Here is a 5,794-nt window from a genome sequence, read left to right on the forward strand (position 1 = left end):
GCCCGACGTGAAGTTGTGCAGTTGGAGACCATAGTACTCCAGAAGACCTCTGAGGAAAGGGTGGATTGGAAATCCCACACCCCTTAGCAAGAAGGAAACAAAGCACACCCGCTCCCCTTGATTGGGATTGGGGAATTTCTCCGCCAGGGCTTCGCCATTGTAGGTGGTTAATCCCGCCCGAACGGGGACCAGACCCGATGGAGGGAGATATCCCTACACCTGCAGCTTGGCCAATTAAGCGTGGGACACCGAGCAGCTCTCCCAGTCTCCTTCTTGAGGGCCTTGGGGATGCAAGGAAGAGCAAGGAGCGTTGGCCATCTTTGGCTAGTTTCTTATGGCAAGCCCTGAGGATTTCTGTTTGGTGAAGAATGGAATCTGAGATTCGATCTCCCTTTTATAAGTGCCTTATCTACATGGTCAAGGGGTTATTTGTAAAAATACTTAGACCCTTCGTATTCATCTGACACATGGAAGCTGAGGCGGCAGCGGCACAGAAGCTAGAGAGTATAGTATTTAATGTAAAGCCGAACTATATGAAACACAATGGGGAACTTACCTTGCAAAAGCCAAAGACATGAAGCCGAATACAATGTCATCATTGAAGGCAAGTTCAGGGGCTACTGAGGGAGTCCTGGATTATGGGGTCCTCAGGGAGCCGGCCTATGTGACATGGGCCGGACTAATGGGTCGTGAAGATACAAGAATAGAAGGCATCCTCCCGTGTCCGGAAGGGACTCTCCTTTGCGTGGATGGAAAGCTTGGCATCCGGATGTATAGTTTCCTTCCTTTGTAAACCGACTTTGTACACCCCTAGTCCCCTCCGGTGTCTATATAAACTGGAGGGTTTAGTCCATAGGGGCAATCACAATCATACAGGCTAGAGATCTAGGGTTTAGCCATTACGATCTCGGGGTAGATCAACTCTTGTAACCCCTATATTCATCAAAGTCAATCAAGCATGAAGTAGGGTATTACTTCCATTAATAGGGCCCGAACCTGGGTAAACATCGTGTCCCCTGACTCCTTGTTACCTTCGATCCTTAGACGCATAGTTTGGAACCCCCTACCCGAGATCTACCGGTTTTGACACCGTCAACAACCTTCTGTACCCGTGAGATCCCATCTTTGGGCCTTTTTCGGCGATCTGCCGGAGGAGGATTTGATCACGGAGGGCTTCTACATCAACACCATTGCCTCTCCGATGAAGCGTGAGGAGTTTACCATAGACCTTCGGGTCCATAGTTATTAGCTAGTTGGCTTCTTCTCTCTCTTTGATTCTCAATACCATGTTCTCCTCGATGTTCTTGGAGATCTATTCGATGTAATATTCTTTTGCGGTGTATTTGCTGAGATCCGATGAATTGTGGATTTATCGTCAAGATTATCTATGAATATTATTTGGTTCTTCTCTGAATTGTTATATGCATGATTTGATATCTTTGCAAGTCTCTTCAAATTATCTACTTAGTTTGGCCTACTAGATTGATATTTCTTGTAATGGGAGAAGTGCTTAGCTTTGGGTTCAATCTTTTGGTGTCCTTTCCCAGTGATAGTAGGGGCAGCAAGGCATGTATTGTGTTGTTGCCATCGAGGATAATAAGATGGGGTTTTCATCATATTGCTTGAGTTAATTCCTCTACATCACGTCATCTTGCTTAATGCGTTACTCCGTTCTTTATGAACTTAATACTCTAGATGCATGCTGGATAGCGGTCGATGTGTGGAGTAATAGTAGTAGATGTGGGCAAGAGTCAGTCTACTTGACACGGACGTGATGCCTATGTTCATGATCATTGCCTTAGATGTCATCATAATTATGCGCTTTTCTATCAATTGCTCGGCAATAATTTGTTCACCCACCGTAATATATGCTATCTTGAGAGAAGCCACTAGTGAAACCTATGGCCCCCGATTCTCTTTTCCATATTATTGAATCTTGTTTACATCTTGCTAGTTTCCAATCTACTATTTTGCAATCTTTAGTTTCCAATCTACAAACCAAAAATACCAAAAATATTTACTTTACTATCTCTATCAAATCTCACTTTTGCAAGTGACGTGAAGGGATTGACAACCCCTTTATCGTGTTGGTTGCAAGTTCTTGGTTGTTTGTGCAGGTATTCGGTGACTTGTGCATCGTCTCCTACTGGATTGATAACTTGGTTCTCAAAACTGAGGGAAATACTTACGCTACTTTTCTGCATCACCCTTTCCTCTTCAAGGGAAAACAAACGCATGCTCAAGAGGTAGCACCGTACGTTCGGTGCTTGATCGGTCGGAACGAGAAGAAGTTCGACTACATCAACCGCGTTAACAAACGCTTCCGCTTTCGGCCTACGAGGGTACGTGGACACACTCTCCCCCTCTCGTTGCTATGCATCTCCTAGATAGATCTTGCATGAGCGTAGGATTTTTTTAAATTGCATGCTACGTTCCCAAATGGCAGGCAGGAGTCGGTCTACTTGACACAGTCGTGATGCCTATATGCATAATCATTGCCTTGGATATCTTCATAACTTTGCGCTTTTCTATCAATTTCTCTACAGTAATTTGTTCACCCACCATATTATTTTCTTTCAAGAGAGAAGCCTCTAGTGAAACCTATGGCCCCCGGGTCTATTTTTCTTCATATATTTTCAGAGCTATAAACCAAAAAACCCAACAATACCTCGCTAAGTTTTATTTACTTTTATTTCATTTTACGTTTTAGAAATCTTTTATATCTATCTCTAACAGATCTCACCTTTGCAAGTAACAGTGAAGGGATTGACACCCCTATATCGCGTTCGGTGCAAGTGTTTGATTGTTTGTGCAGGTGCATAGATTGGGGACTTGCTTGTATCTTCTACTGGATTGATACCTTGGTTTTTTTTGCGGGAAATATACCTTGGTTCTTAAATGAGGGAAATACTTATCTTTACTTTGCTACATCACCCTTTCCTCTTCAAGGGAGAAATCAACGCAAGCTCAAGAAGTAGCAATCAAAAAAATTATATTGTTGGATTCGTATTTGAATGCAATTTTCAATTATTTTTTTGTTATTAGAACCTATATTTTAGTTGTTGATCATGTTCAAAGAGGAACCACTCATGGGAATGAAGAAAATCTTAGGACACATCACACAAATCCTCAGCTCCCCCTTTCAGCTAGGGTAAAGATTGTGGGTGTAAACACTAAAGGTGGGATAAACCAACAGGATTTACTAAATCAGTGCGGGAAAAGGATGAAACGAAGTCTGGCGCCCTGAGAGGCTCGCTTCCCCCCCCCCCTCCGGTTGGTTTTGTTTGGAAGTTGCAAGCATCTACAATGACAAGCCCAAGCACCCCTACCCCCTCGACCCCCCTCTTTCCCCACCACAGTCGCCGAAAAAGATCAAGAGTGAGCTGTTGCACACCCTTCGAGCGGTCAGGCTAGAAGTGGTGAAGAGAGATGAGAACAGCAAGCTGAAGCCCCGCGACGACAGTGAGATGGATCTGGGGGCTGCCCGGCCCCCTAATGTTCCATGTTTAGCTGTTGTCTTTAGCTGTTGTTCTAGCTTAGTTATTTCATTTCTCTTTTAAAAAGCATGTCTATAATAAAGAATTGTTCTTTGAACATGCGATGAGCGTATGCTTGCGAACAATGTCACCATTACTCTGGTTTTGTTTTTAATGAAAATGGAACTGGGGAGGCTTTGACACCTTCCTGATGCTCTAGAAAAATGATCTAAAATCCGAGGAGGACTAGTAAACCAGGACGGAGGTTGTAGCAGCTAGTTAGTAAGAAGTACTACTTTATTAATACATGACGCAACCTTACACTCTCATATGGTTTCTTGAAGTCCATGTTGCAATTGGATGTTAATGTATAGCCCACTTCCCTTCTCACTCCTTTCCTCTCTCGTCCAATTCAGCAAAAATATAATACTTTAGTCCTTATAGCCCACTGATTGTACCATATTAGACTTGCTTTTACTATACTTGCTCTTATGTCACCATCACATTTGGATTTGGTTATGGCTGTGTGCATCCCAGTTATGCAGAGGCCGGGTGTAATACTTCAAAATTTAAGTAATAAAATGCCCTTTATCGAAAAAAATGTCACCATCACATAGTGCTACTCAAGAAAAATGAGTCTACAAGGTAAAAATGCAACCATCTATTAAACTATCTCTATGATACTTTACACTATAAAGGAATTAACATAGATTACTGACATATGCATGACACTAGTTTAAGATACTGCCAAGTATGACTAGCCTAAGATTTTGTATAAGAGCATTCCAATGCAATTGTGCATATCTTAGCTACGCCAACTAAGTAAAAATCTGATGTGGCACCCTCTTTGATGAGGAAAAAAGAACAATCATATCTTAGTCTAGATATGGATCTTAGCACCAAATCGATGATATCTCATAAAAAAGATATTAAATGATGTTGCTTTAGCTATAACAATATTGGCCGGGACTACTATATCTTAACATCTATTTAATGCAACTAGATATATAGCTTAAGACGTTATATATGGCGGCTCGGTATCTCGGAGGTGCTAATAAGGTTAGGGTTTGTGCGCGCGTTCATAGGAATGAGTACATGTGTGTATATATGAGTGTTTGCATTGTACCTTGTTAAAAAAGATATGATATATTGCACTGAAACTGCATGCCCTAATATTTTTTGAGCTGAAATTGCCCTAGTTTGGTACTCCCTCCATCCCAATATATAGGGGTTAATACCTTTTTCGAGGTTGTCTTTTATTATTGATAAAATTAATAATATATAAGATGCATGATATAAACATTATATCATTAAAAGCTCCTTTCACATACGAATTTAGCGATGTGCTTTGTGTAATATGCATGTCTGTATTATTACTCCAACCCAGGGTCAAAGGCAATCTCGAAAGGCTTATTAGGCCATATATATTTGGGGAAGGGTGTAGTCATTTATTTTTTATTTTTGAACAATATTTAATAAAAAATCCATTAATCATGTAATTAAACTGGCCTATTAGCTCAGCTGGTTAGAGCGTGGTCCTAATAAGGCCAAGGTCGAGGTTCGAGACCTGCATGGGCCAATTTTTTTGCAACTGTACGAGATAAAAGAATTGGGAGCACCGCTATGTGGACCTGCTGCTGCTCTTGTCATTGTCTCGTGAGCACACCTTATGTGGCTAGCTAGCTTCACGTTGTTATCTTAAGAGAAATATGCCACAGCGGCGTAACCCGGCAGCCGGCCTGGCTCCAATGATTTGCCATGCGTTGTCGTACTGCATGGTGATGTCGCTCGGGTTACTGCTGCTCCTCGTGCATGCAACGTCGTCTTCTAGCACCGGTGGTACCCAAGCACAAGGAAAAGGCGGAGGTAAAAGTGTACGTCTAGTAAAAGAAATCAGAGAGTCAGAGCATCTTCAGCCACGTACTAATTCAATCCCTTAAATGCCTGCAGACACTTTGAGTCGCGCAGCCACAATGCTCATTTTCTTTCTCATATGTCTGGTTAATTGCATGTGATTGGTGAAGATGAAGAGAGAGAAATACAAGACTGAACAAAGATATAGAAAAGGTGGTCCGAGGTGGGGTTGCGTTTTACATGGCGGAATTCCTGGGCGCGTCCGCGATCCCTCATATTTGAGATGGATATAAGGGTTTGCGGATAGCCCGAACGTATAGGGATGACATGAGGGATCCGGTTGAGTCACTTTTTTTCTTTTCTCTTCTATCCAGTCTTCACAGGCGTATGAGGGATGGTTTGAGGCGTCCGGCTGTAGATGGTCTCAGAGACCAAACATATATGTGGTGTTGGGTGCACACGTT

The 5,794-nt window shown here is 42.4% G+C and overlaps 1 non-coding gene across 1 annotated transcript; it reads left to right on the top strand.

Annotated features, from left to right (window-relative positions):
• Positions 1-4,982: 4,982 nt before the first annotated feature.
• Positions 4,983-5,055, top strand: TRNAI-AAU (transfer RNA isoleucine (anticodon AAU)). The gene has a single exon. It is a non-coding gene; the product is annotated as a tRNA-Ile (tRNA).
• The last annotated feature ends 739 nt before the right edge of the window (positions 5,056-5,794 follow it).

Source organism: Triticum aestivum, chromosome 4B (assembly GCF_018294505.1).
Source record: "Triticum aestivum cultivar Chinese Spring chromosome 4B, IWGSC CS RefSeq v2.1, whole genome shotgun sequence".
NCBI classification, from domain to species: Eukaryota; Viridiplantae; Streptophyta; class Magnoliopsida; order Poales; family Poaceae; genus Triticum; species Triticum aestivum.